The 13,904-nt window shown below is 44.5% G+C and overlaps 1 pseudogene; it reads right to left on the bottom strand.

Annotated features, from left to right (window-relative positions):
- Positions 1-2,285: 2,285 nt before the first annotated feature.
- LOC139010065 (inorganic pyrophosphatase pseudogene) lies at positions 2,286-3,600 on the bottom strand (annotated as a pseudogene).
- Between the last annotated feature and the right edge of the window lie 10,304 nt (positions 3,601-13,904).

Genomic DNA, 13,904 nt, shown 5'->3' with positions numbered 1-13,904 from the left:
GAAAACCTCTGGTGCGTGGGACAACTGAGCCACCCAGCCAGGGTGCCTGTCAATACTTTTTGATGTTATTTCCCACTGAAAATACAAAATACATTTGCAGTGTATGCACATATCAAATCATTATGTTGTACACCTAAAACTAATACAGTGTTACCTGTCAATTATCTACATATATAAAAGCCCAAGTGACTGTCCAACCAACCATCCGACCAGTAGCTATGATGTGCACTGACCACCAGGGGGCAGACGCTCAATGCAGGAGCTCGGAGCTGCGGTGACTTCACAGCTGCGGTTCTCGGGTGACATACCCAGAACCAGAGAGGAGGGACCTCGATTCCAGGGGTCGTCACCTGAGAACTACCCTCTCGCAATCCAGGACATCTCGGGGAATGTCGAAGAGCCTGTTTCTGCGCAATCACCACAGGCCAGGCCGAAGGACCACACCCGTTAGAGGGACCCCACTCACTCTGCAGACGACCTTTGAGCCCCAGTGCCACTCAAGATGCGGCCAGCGAGGGAGGGACCGCCAAGAGGTAGGCTCCAGGGCTTGTCCGGCCTGTCTCACCCAGTCCTGCCCACCGGCCACCTTCTAATTAATTTCCTTTTAATGTACAAGAATCTGTGCACCAGGGCACTAGTATTTCAATAAAAATGGAGGGGAGAGAAATCTCTCAGTAATATGAAAAAAGATTAGAAGATGACATTTACATTTTATATATCTTACTTCAGTGAAATATATGTATTAATGAATAAAAACATGTACACTAACAAAAAACAAAGAAAAATTTGAAAACAGGAGTTTAGCCTAGCCAGTATTGCTCAGTCGTTGAGTGTCGACCCATGAGCCAAGAGTCTCTGGTTCAATTCCTGGTCTGGGCACAGGTCCGAGTTCTGGGCTCAATGCCCAGTAGGGGACTGCAGAAGGCAGCCGATTGGTGATGTTCCTCTTTCTCATCGATGTTTCTTGCGATCCCTCTCCCTTTCTCTCTCTCTCTAAAAGTCAGAATTAAACACACACACACACACACACACACACACGAGTTTAATAAGCTTTACTTATTATTAAATTTTAAATAGATAGATATATTTAAAGTTTTTTTTAGCAAAATAATTTTTTAAAATAGATTTTTATTGATTTCAGAGAGAGAGAGAGAAACATCAATGAGAGAGGATCATTGATTGGCTGCCTCCTGCACGCTCCACAATGGGGATCAAGACCGCAACCCAGGCATGTGCCCTGACCTCTGGGTTCATAGGTCGACACTTAACCACTGAGCCACACCGACTGGGCAGCAAAATAATTTTTTTTTTTAATATATTTTTGTATTGATTTTTTACAGAGAGGAAGGGAGAGAGATAGAGAGTTAGAAACATCGATGAGAGAGAAACATCGACCAGCTGCCTCCTGCACATCTCCCACGGGGGATGTGCCCGCAACCCAGGTACATGCCCTTGACTGGAATCAAACCCGGGACCTTTCAGTCCGCAGGCCGACGCTCTATCCACTGAGCCAAACCGGTTTTGGCGAGCAAAATAATTTTATTTACTAACACATAGTAAACATATACATCCAATATCTTGCACATTTATTCACAAATGACTTCCCAATTCCAACAACTGCCTTGGTATTTAAACATGTGTTAAAAGTTATCTTAGTTGAGATAAGAAAAATGCTTTGGCCCTGACTGGTTTGGCTCAGTGGATAGAGCGTGGGCCTGTGGACTGAAGGGTCCCGGGTTTGATTCTGGTCAGAGGCATGTACCTTGGTTGCTGGCACATCCCAGTAGGGGTAGGGGTTGTGTGGGAGGCAGCTGATCAATGTTTCTCTCTATTCCTCTTCTTCCTCTCTGTAAAAAATCAATAAAATATTTTTTTTTAAGAAAGAAAAATGCTTTGTTGTTGTTAATCTTCACCCAAGGATATTTTTTCTGTTGATTTTTTAGAGAGAGTTGGAGGGAGGGAAGAAGGGGGGGGAGAGAGAGAGAGAAACATCGATGTACGAGAGACACATCGATTGGTTGCCTCCTGCACAAGCTGGACCAGGGCCTGTGATCAAATCTGCAACCCAGGTGTATGCCTTTGACTGGGAATAAACCCGAGACACTTCAGTGCTCAGGCCAATGCTCTAATGGCCAGGACTGAACAATGCTTTTATATGGATATCACACTAAATATATTGGATTGGTCACAGCAGAATTTGCTTTGTTAATTAGATTAGTTCCATAAAGTTAAAGTTTTGAAAGCCACTACTTTTGCATATCAGCTTGTATTCCAAAGAAATTTCCTTAGTTTTTCTGGTTATGGAACCACTGATCTACATCTGTTTGGTGTTCTGCAGGCAGATTCACACGGCCACACGGCAGAGGTAAAGCATAAAGCATTCACAATGGCCTTGGCAGCATCAGGATGACACGTGAAGGGACTCTCAGACACTGGTATGCATGCAGCTAATTCCTTTTTCATTCCATTTTCTTTGTCACTTATTCTCTCCAATGGCCACGAGTGCTTTTAATAATATCAGTTGCAAAGTTCTTATCTTTAAGTTCTGCCTGGAAAGAAAACTGGTCCTCTGGTTTTCATTAGGAATCTTGTACCTTCTGAACCAGTCCACAGTAGCTTCTGGGTAGCCAGGTTTCAGCCCCTGGCCATCTTTAACATCATTATAATTTGCTACATCAGGACCATCCACATTAATGGCAATCACTCTCCCATCAGTTTCCCTTTCATTGATCACAGCCAATATGCTCAGATCTTTCACCCTGGTCACTTCCCCTCTTGCACATACCTTGCTTCCCGTTCCACAGGCGTCAGTTGTAACATGACACATTACAGCCAGTGTGTTTGTCCCTGTGTCCTGGGTCTTGCCGAGTCTGAAGGATGGCACCAGAGTTCCGGATATATCCTTTACAAGAGGACAGATCTGCAAAATAACAGTTTTCCTTTTTTTCACATCTTGTTTAATTGGGTTTAAAGGGTCTTTTGTAGCAATCTCCATTTTTGTGTTAGACCAGCGAGGTACTTCAACTACCGTGTGGAACACATCCTTATCTGCATAAATTAGACTATCATGAAATGGAGAGATATAGTGTCTGTTTTCATTTTTGAAGAAGACTCGGTATTCGAGGGTGAAGGAAGCAACATGCTCCCGCTGTTGTAGCCATTCATGGTGCCTGAGATGAGCAGCCTCTGCCACAAAGCAAGCAGCCAGCAGCCCGCACACAGAGCCCTATTTAAAAAGAGATAACAGCCTTGACTGGTTTGGCTCAGTGGATAGAGCGTCGACCTGCGGACTGAAAGGACCTGGGTTCGATTCCAGTCAAGGGCATGTACCTTGGTTGTGGGCACATCCCCAGAGGGCGTGTGCAGGAGGCAGCTGAATTGATGCTTCTCTCTCATTGATGTTTCTAACTCTCTGTCCCTTTTCCTCTCCCTTCCTCTCTGTAAAAAATCAATAAAATACATTAAAAAAAGAAATAAAAATAAAAAGAGATAACATATTACCACGTGGTTAAATATGTATATACTAGAGGCCCAGTGCACGAATTCGTGGATTTGTCCAAACATTTCAAAACCTATGACTTACTCCAATATAAGTTTCATAATAGTTTTTTTTTTAATTCAGTAGCAAAAAGGAGGTATGGGAGAAACTTCTGGTTGTCCCCCAACATTTATTACACTAATAAAATTATATTATACCACACCTAGTCCCTGTGACTTGCTTTATGTTCTGTACAATTGTGTTTTTAAGATACATTCATGTTTTATGTTGTTGTGGTTCATTCGTTTCTTCTGCAAATCAACGTACCATACGCATTGGTATAAATATACTAAAGTGTACTTATTCATTCTCCAGTCAATAGACTTGTGGACTTTTCAATGTTTGTTTGTTTTTTAGTTTGTTTGTCTTTATCATTATAAACAGTGTTGCTGTGAGCATTTGTGTACACATCTCCTTCTATACTGCTGCAAAAATTCTAGGAACTGCCGAAACCGGTTTGGCTCAGTGGATAGAGCGTCGGCCTGCGGACTGAAAGGTCCCGGGTTCGATTCCGGTCAAGGGCATGTACCTGGGTTGTGGGCACATCCCCAGTAGGAGATGTGCAGGAGGCAGCTGATCTATGTTTCTAACTCTCTATCTCTCTCCCTTCCTCTCTCTAAAAAATCAATAAAATATGTTTAAAAGAAAAATTCTAGGAACGGAATTCCAGGACCCTAGAATGCTTGGAGCGTCAACATTACAAGGCAGGACCACTTATTTTCAAGCAATTACACCAACTGACACCCACACAAGCAGTGTAGGAGCTCCCTTGTGTCACATGCTTTCAGACTCTTGTATTTTCAGAACTTAAAAAAAATTATTTTCTTAGAGAGAAACTTGAATTTGTTGTTCCTCTTCTTTATCCGTTCATGGTTGATTCTTATATGTGCAACCTCGGCGTATAGGGGACGATACTCTAACCAACTTAGCTACCAGGCCAGAGCCAGAAACTCTTACATTTTGACAATCAGGTTTGTGTGAAATGGCATCTCATTGGGGTTTTAATTTGCATTTCCATGATTCCTACTGAGATTGAACAGCTTTTCATTTTTATTTTATTTTATTATTTATTTTTTAATATATTTTTATTGATTTCAGAGAGGAAGGGAGAGGGAAAGAGATAGAAACATCAATGATGAGAGAGAATCATTGATTGGCTGTCTCCTGCACAGCCCCTACTGGGGATCGAGCCCGCAATCCGGGCATGTGCTCTTGACTGGAATCGAACCCGGGACCTTTTGCTCCGCAGGCGGACGCTCTAACCACTGAGACAAACCAGCTAGGGCTTGAACATCTTTTCAGATGTTGTTGCCATTTACCAACACCTTTCATTACTCAGTTTAGGTGATTTGGCAGCAGAATTCAACCTGGCCAAGCTCCTGAGCACATAAGAAATTAATTTTTAGAGAGGGAGGAAGGGAGAATGAGACAGACAGAGAAACATCAATGTAAGAGTGGAATACCCATGGGTTGCCTCCTGCACACCCCCTACCAGGGATTGAGCCCGCAACCAGGGCATGTTCCCTGACCAGGAATTGAATCAGCAGCCTTTAGGTACAAGGGACAACGCCCACCCAACTGAGCTACACTGGCCAGAGGTGAGCACTTCATTTTTAGTTTAGTGTTTTGTGTATATACACACACACACATATCTCTTCCACAAAAATACAATAGAGTCTTTGGAGGTTGTAACTACTAGAGTCTTCATTGAACTGCACTTTTATGTTTTAGGCACTTTTCTTCATGTGTAATATTTCAAAGTTTCAAATGTATTAAAAATCCAGAAAGTGTAAAAGGCAAATTCCCTCCCACCTCATTCCGCACCCACCCACTTTCCATCTCAGCCTTTCCTAGTAACATGTTTTATTACATTCCTGTCTTTCCAGCATTTCTTCATGCAAATAGAAGCAAATAGGAAGCTGAATACTTACCTCTTTTTTACACAAAAGGCTTGCTAATTACACTGGTAGGTTGCACCTTGCTTTTGGTCTGTACTTTGGAGACCATCCTGTCAGTACACAGTCTCCTTGCTCTTAACAGTTGCCTCATATCCCAAAGTACAGATAGACCATCACTCACTTAAGGGGTCTCCTGTTGATTCTCGAGTTATAGGTAATCTTTCGCTTCTATAAACTAGGCTGCAATAAATAATCTTGTATTTAAGTAGTTTCACATGACAGCAAATATATATATATATATTTAAATATATTTTTATTTATTTCAGAGAGGAAGGGAGAGGGAGAGAGAGATAGAAACATCAATGATGAGAGAATCATTGATGAGCCCGAAACCTCGGCATATGCTCTTGACCGGAATTGAACCTGGGGTCCTTCAGTCCACAGGCTGACACTCTATCCACTGAGCCAAACCGGCTAGGGCAGCAATTATATCTTTAGGAGAAATTTCCATCAGCTCAATGACTGAATCAAATATTATCCTATACAATAAAAGGCTAATTTGCAAATTGTTCCCTCGGGAGTTCGACCGCTCACTATGACATGCGCTGACCACCAGGCCCAGGTCCCTAGGCCTGGCTGGCAATTGAAGCACGAGTGTCTGGCGTGGAAGGGCAGGTCCCAGCTGACCTCTGGGCCCCGTGCGCCGCCCTCCACCTGAGTCATGGCGCCCCAGTCTCCACGTGAAGATGCGCTGAGCATGGCCGGATGCTGTGAGCCAGGGCGCAGCGTGGGCCTCTTGGCTGCCCAGTGGTGCTGCACAGAAGCGGCAGTGCACTTTCTCCAGGCCTGTCTTGCAGACCAGCTCCTGGGCGAACCCACGGGGACCCCAACCAACGGGCCCCTGCTGTCCCGGGGGCTGTGGCCTGGCTCACCTGGAAGAGGCCGCGTGGGTGCGGGGTGGGCTCATGAGCCCTGGTGTCCCAGGGGAGGGTAGCAGGGGGAGTGGGAGCGAGCTCTGGGGACACCCCACATTCTCATTGTAACTCCGTCCCCATCACCCCCACTTCCAGGTAGCCAGAGAGAGGTCGTAGCAGGTCTCCAATGCCAGCCATGTTTGGGGCCACTCCCTGGTGGTCAGCACATGTCATAGTGAGCGGTTGAAATCACGGTCGAGGGGACAATTTGCATATTCAGCTTTTATTATATAGGATATTTTAAATTTATTTCAGAGAGGAAGGGAGAGAGATAGAAACATCAATGATGAGAATCACTGATGATCCTGAAACCTGGGCATGTGCCCTTGACTGGAATTGAACCTGGGTGCTTCAGTCCACAGGCTGACACTCTATCCACTGAGCCAAACTAGCTAGGCAGCAATTACATTTTTTTTTTAAGAGGGATCTTTGTGTTTTCTCTTTTTAGAGCGTCGGCCTGCGGACTCAAGGGTCCCAGGTTCGATTCCGGTCAAGGGCATGTACCTTGGTTGTGGGCACATCCCCAGTAAGGGGTGTGCGGAAGGAAGCTGATCGATGTTTCTCTCTCATCGATGTTTCTAACCCTTTATCCCTCTCTTTTCCTCTCTGTAAAAATTCAATAAAAAATATATTTTAAAAAAAGAATCTTTTTTTAATATATTTTTTTATTGATTTCAGAGAGGAAGAGGGAGAGAGAGATACAAATATCAATGATGAGAGAATATCATTGATTGGTTGCCTCCTGCACACCCCCTACTGGGGATTGAGCCCAAAACCCAGGCATGTGCCCTTGGCCGTAATCGAACCCGGGACCTTTTAGTCCCCAGCCGACACTCTATCCACTGAGCCAAACCAGCTAGGGCAGCAATTATATTTTTAGGAAAAATTTCCATCAGCTCAATGACTGGGTCAAAGATTATCTCTATATATAAAAGGCTAATATGCTAAGTGTCCGACTGTTCGACCTGTCGCTATGACGTGCACTGACCACCAAGGGGCAGATACTCAACACAGGAGCTGCTGTTATGCGCACAGAGAAAGGGCACCTTGGACCTGGCACCCACAAAGCAACACTTGGCTTCCCCCAAGTGGGACAAAGGCCCCCCCAACCACCCCAGAGCGACAGCCCACCAAAATGCAGCCAATGCAGCCAATTCTGCCAAGACTCCATGGCACAAAATGCGACCCACAGCCCAGCCTAGCCCTGAAACAGTCACTGTGGGTGCCAGGTAATGACGTCACATAGCAATGCTAGGCTTTCTCTCCCTAGCCATGACTAGTCTTGTAGTTTCTTCAGCACAGGAACATGACTTGCTTTATAGCCAGGTGGAAACATTTCACACGTTAAACAAATGTCTGTGAAGTGTTTTCCCGTGCCTCATCTGTTGATGTTCTTTGTGAACAGTGACGCTGAGATGAGCTTGGCGTGCAGGATGAAGTTAGAGAAGCAGAGGGCAAGTAGCAAAGCCCCCAAAGCTCACATGGCTTTTATTTGGGGAGTACAGCAAAGAACAATGGAGTACAGCAAGTAACAATGATTAACAGGCATGCTTATGAGATCATCAGAGCTAAGTTATACATTAAACTATTAATTTCCAGTATTGTTCAAAGACCCGCTCAACCAGCAGCTGTGTACCCTCCCTTGTACTTTCCATGCCCTCATGGACTATTTATCACCTCAAGGAAAGTTCTGCCTCTGAACAATAAGTCTTGCTTGCAAGACTTTGTTCTCACGTGGCCCGCTTGCAGGCTCCCGCCTTTTCTTGGCAGAATGTCCTCTTCTAGTTAACTTCATTCCACTTGACCAGCTACAATTCCCCCTTTTAGTTTTGCTGCAGGTTTGAATCATGACAGAGAAGATAGCAAAGCTGTTTCATTATAAGGTACAGGGGTGACACATAAACCAGTATGGTTCCAATCACACTTTTGTAATCGCCTTTGCAGGCTAACATCATCTCATTTGATTCTCAGAGAAATCCTGGAGTAGCTGGATAGGACAGTGGTCGGCAAACTCATTAAGTCAACAGAGCCAAATATCAACAGTACAATGATTGAAATTTCTTTTGAGAGCCAAATTTTTTAAACTTAAACTATGTAGGTAAGTACATTGTTATAACTTAAGTAGGGTACTCCTAAGGCTTAGGAAGAGCCACACTCAAGGGGCCAAAGAACGACATGTGGCTCGTGAGCTGCAGTTTGCCGACCACGGAGATAGGAGAATCAGTGGAATCCTATTTTCTTTTCATTAGCCAGAAAACGGAGATTTAGAAAGCTTAGAAACTTGACCCAACTGAAAAGAAGAAATGGTGGAACTTGAAAATGACTTCTGGTTTTCTCACTGCACAGAATATAGTCAAACACTGTTGCAGTTAAACATTTTACCCTTTGTTCACCCTGTGTGATCTACAATAATAATCTGCTTCATGTTGAAATTTACTGTTGTGTTGCTGACAATTACCTGAAAGAGAAGTTAGAGTGCTTCACTGGGCTGGAAAAACTTTAGCTACATCAGAAAGCAGGTCTAATTAAGTTTATTCTGTATATATAAAAGGCTAAGTTGATTCTCGCGTGCATGATTCATATAAAGCTCTTGCTGGCGCCAATTGCACGCGTGTTTCAATCTGTCATTGTCGATCGTGAATTTGGTTGACACTTCTATTATAGAGAAAGGACGAATAGCAATATTAAAATATTTCTTCTAATTCCCTTTCAATGTGCACGAATCCATGCACTGGGCCACTAGTAATGTTATAAAATCCCATCAAATGTCCTCTATCAGGTTCTGACATTTGCACCTGCACCAGCTTGTAGTGGATGGACATGCTTATTTCCCCACAGTTTCAACTGCTTTCTGGACAGAACTGTGGTAACTCCATGTCATTTGTTGTTGTTGTCAATCCTCTCCTGAGGGTATTTGTCCCATTGCTTTGCATAGAGTGGAAGGGAGGGATGGAGGGAGAAGGAAGAAGGAGAGAGAGCGAGAGACACTGACTGGTTGCCCCCGGCCCACACCACACAGGGGTGGGGAGCACACTACTACCCAGGTATGTGCCCTTAACCAGGAGTAGAACCCAAGACATTTTGGTCTGCGGGTGGGTGCTCTAATCACTTAACACCACCAGCCATGGCTTCATGTAATTCTTTTTTAAAAAATATATTTTATGACGAGGCCAGTTTGGCTCAGTGGATAGAGTGTCGGCCTGTGGACTGGAAGGTCCCAGGTTCAATTCCGGTCAGGGGCATGTGCCTGGGTTGCGGGCACATCCCCAGTGGGAGGTGTGCAGGAGGCAGCTGATTGATGTTTCTCTCCCATCGATGTTTCTGACTCTCTATCTCTCCCCCTTCCTCTCTCTAAAAAATCAATAAAATATATTTTTTAAAAAAAAAAAAATATATATATTTTACTGATTTTTTAGAGAGAGGAAGGGAGAGGGATAGCAAGTTAGAAACATCAATGAGAGAGAAACATCGATCAGCTGCCTCCTGCACACCCCCTACTGGGGATGTGCCCGCAACCCAGGTACATGCCCCTGACCGGAATCGAACCTGGGACCCTTTTCAGTTCGCAGGCCGATGCTCTATCCACTAAGCCAAACCAGTTAGGGCTTCATGTAATTCTTAATGTGCATTTCTCTTATTCTCAGTGAGGTTTGGGTTCCCAGTGAGGTTTGGAATCTATTCTTCATTCCCATCTTTTAAAAAAAATATTTTAAACTTGATTTTTATTTTTTTTTATTTTTATTTTTTTTAATTAAATCTTTATTGTTCAGATTATTACATTTGTTCCTCTTTTTTCCCCCCATAACTCCCCTCCTTCCAGCTCCCACCCCACCCTCCACCCTCACTCCCCACCCACTGTGTTCATCCATAGGTGCATGATTTTTGTCCAGTCACTTCCCGCATCTCCCACACCCCTTTTTCCCCCAAGAATAGTCAGTCCATTCCCTTTCTATGTCCCTGATTCTATTATAATCACCAGTTCATTCTGTACATCAGGTTATTTATTCACTTGATTCTTAGATTCATTTGTTGATAGATGCATGTTTGTTGTTCATAATTTGTATCTTTACCTTTTTCTTCTTCTTCCTCTTCTTAAAGGATACCTTTCAGCATTTCATATAATACTGGTTTGGCGGTGATGAACTCCTTTAGCTTTTCCTTATCTGTGAAGCTCTTTATCTGACCTTCAATTCTGAATGATAGCTTTGCTGGATAAAGTAATCTTGGTTGTAGGTTCTTGGTATTCAGCACTTTGAAAATTTCTTGCCATTCCCTTCTGGCCTGCAAAGTTTCTGTTGAGAAATCAGCTGACAGTCGTATGGGTATTCCCTTGTAGGTAATTGAGCCTCTTTCTCTTGCTGCTTTTAAGATTTTCTCTTTGTCTTTTGCTCTTGGCATTTTAATGATGATGTGTCTTGGTGTGGTCCTCTTTGGATTCCTTTTGTTTGGGGTTCTCTGCGCTTCTTGGACCTGTAAGTCCATTTCTTTCACCAGGTGGGGGAAGTTTTCTGCCATTATTTCTTGAAATAGGTTTTCAATATCTTGCTGTCTCTCATCTTCTGGCACTCCAATGACTCTGATATTAGACCGCTTAAAGCTGTCCCAGAGGCTCCTTACACTATCTTCACACTTTCGGATTCTTTTTTCATTTTGCTTTTCCAATTGGGTGTTTTTTGTCGAATCTTTGGTTTGATTATTGTACTCCTCTGGTCTGCTATTGGGTATAATATTCTTTATTTCAGTCCGTGTATGCTTACTTTCTAATTTCTTTATCGTAGCATCGAGGGTCTCATTAGTTTTCGTGAGGTTCTGCACAAATTTATGGCAAGCCCTCAAAATTGCGATTCTTAGCTCCATATCCTCCATTTCTGTCATGTTTTTTTGTCTCCGCATCTTTTATGCTTTCTTGGTGCACCCCCTTGTGGTCTCTGTGCGCAGTCTTGTTCTAGCCAAGCCTTAATTGTTGTAGTTAACACTAGGGGGATTTGACCCTCAGGCCGGCTGGCTATAGTAATCAGCTGTGCGGAAAACTCTGTCTTCTGGGGAGGCGCTAATCCAGCCTTTGCCTGAGGCGATCAGCAAATGGCTGTGCGCAGGCTTTGGGCGGGGCGGGATCAACAGGGCGGGCGGAGGGAGCAGTTATGGCCACGCTCAGTCCCGTTCCCAGAGGCTCTGCTTCTCAGAACCCCGGCAGCCGCTGCAAACCTCGGAGAGAAAGCTGCCCTCAGGTTCCAACTGATGCCGGGTAATCCCGCTTCTCCCGTTTGAGTCTGGGTCCCTAGAGACTCGCCCGGATCTGGAGCCCAGAGTCTGAGACTCAGTCCCGACAGAAAACGACAACCGCGCCCTCAGCCACCAGCCCGCTTTCGCGCGCACCTCGGTACCTTTGTATTTTCCACACTGCGCCGCCTCTGAGCCTCGATTTGCTGTTCTCTTTCCTTCTAGTTGTAGAGTCTCTCTTCAGCCAGCCTTCCTGTGGTTCTGGGTGATGTCCGTTCAGTCTTTTAGTTGTATTTTTGAAATGGTTGTTTGCGGCAGCGGTCTCCGGTGTTTACCTACGCCGCCATCTTGGTCGACTCCGCTAAACTTGATTTTTAGAAAGGGAGAGGGAATGAGAGAAACCTTGATATGAGATAGCTGCCTCCTGCACACCCCCTACCAGGGATGGAGCCTGAAACCCAGCATATACCCTGACCAGGAATCAAACTGGCAACCTTTTGTGCACGGGAAAAAGCCCAACCAACTGAGCCACACTGGCCAGGGCCACTTCTACCTTCTTGAAATCCTGTCTTCCTATAACTTTTTTGGTCTCATTCTCCTAATTTTCAATTAGTTTTAGTTCATACAAATAATAATAATAATAATAATAATAATAATATGATGATGATGATGATGATGATGATTAACAGCCAACACTAATGGGGTAGGTGTTTGTGTGTGCCAGGTGTCTGCTACGCTCTACCCTGTCATTGCATCATTTGACCTTCTGAGTACAATGAGGTGGGTATTACTTTCATACCCATTTTATGAATGAAGAAAATGAGGCAGAGTCATTTACTGGCTTGCTCATGGTCACATGGCCAATAATTAAGGAACAGGAATTGAAATCGAGTCCTGTGTGAGCCCTGTGAAGTCAACCTCTTATACAACTTCTTTTTCTGTAGGAGAAGGCAGTATTAGGGATTGTAGGACAGAAAAGGGTGGAAAGGATACAGCCAGGAAAACCTGAGAGGGAGGATTCAGGGTCTGACACTTAGAAGTCAGGGGACTTTAGTCTGGTGATTGCCATTCTCTGAGTTTGTTTCTTAATCTTTAAATGGGGACAGAGCCCTGGCCAGTTTTACTCAGTAGATAGAGTGTTGCTTTGCAGATTGAAGGGTCTTGGTTTCGATTCCAGTCACGGTCCATGTACCTTGGTTGCAGGCTTGACCCTTAGCCCTGGTTGGGGAACGTGTGAGAGGTGACCAATTGATGTGTCTCTCTCATTGATGATTCTCTCTTTCTGTCTTTCCCCCTCCCTTCCACTCTCTCTAAAAATCAATGGGAAAATATCCTTGGATTAGGTTTAAGAAAGGAGGAGGGGCAGAGGGGTCATTATGAAGTAAGTAGGGCTTGGCACACAGTAAATGCCCAAATATATGCACGAATATATATGCAATAAATATTATGGAGCACCCACTCTGTGTCAGACACTGTTCTCACTGCTGGGAGCATAGCAGTGAACAAGCAAAAAATTGTGCTCTGACCCAGCTGGTATTGCTCAATGGTTGAGCATCAACCTATGAACCAGGAAGTCATGGTTCGGAAATATGCTGCCACTGCTGGCAGCACAAGCCTCGGGCGGCCCTGGTTACCTGAGCCTCGGGCGGCCCTGGGTGGCTAAGGGCTGAGGGGACTGGGGGACTCTGGAGGCATGTGCGTGGCTGCCTGCTGCCTCTGCGGAGCTGAGGGGACTGGGCGCCGCCATCTTTGAGAACATGGCAGTCAATTAGCATATTCCCTCCTTATTAGCTGTGGGTGCTGCCATCTTTGAGGGTGGGACAGTCAATTAGCATATTCCCTCCTTACTGGCTGTGGGTGCCACCATCTTTGCAATGGTGTGAGGGTCAATTAGCATATTCCCTCTTTATTAGATAGGATTATCCATGCCCAGGAGGGACAAGCAAAAAAATTATTAATGCATATCCTGTTTTATGTGGTGAGGAGTGCTGAAGAATAGAGAGCAGGGAAGGAGAGGAGTTGGAAGGTGAATTTAAATAGGGTTGGCCTGACCAGCATGGCTCAGTGGTTGAACATTGACCCATGAACCAATTCCCGGTCAGGGCACATGCCTGAGTTTGGGGCTCAATCCCCAGTGGGGGGTGTGCAGGAGGCAGCCAATCAATGATTCGCTCTCATCATTGATGTTTCTATCTCTCCCTCCTTCCCTCTCTGAAATCAATAAAAATTTTTTTAAAATATATATATTTATTGATTTCAGAGAGGGAAAGGGAG

The sequence above is a fragment of the Myotis yumanensis genome, unplaced genomic scaffold (genome assembly GCF_028538775.1).
Source record: "Myotis yumanensis isolate MYYU_CA2020_CCGP unplaced genomic scaffold, mMyoYum1.0.hap1 SCAF_5, whole genome shotgun sequence".
In the NCBI taxonomy this organism is placed as follows: domain Eukaryota; kingdom Metazoa; phylum Chordata; class Mammalia; order Chiroptera; family Vespertilionidae; genus Myotis; species Myotis yumanensis.
The sequence above is the reverse complement of the archived record's forward strand: the minus strand, read 5'-3'. Positions and strand labels throughout refer to the sequence as shown.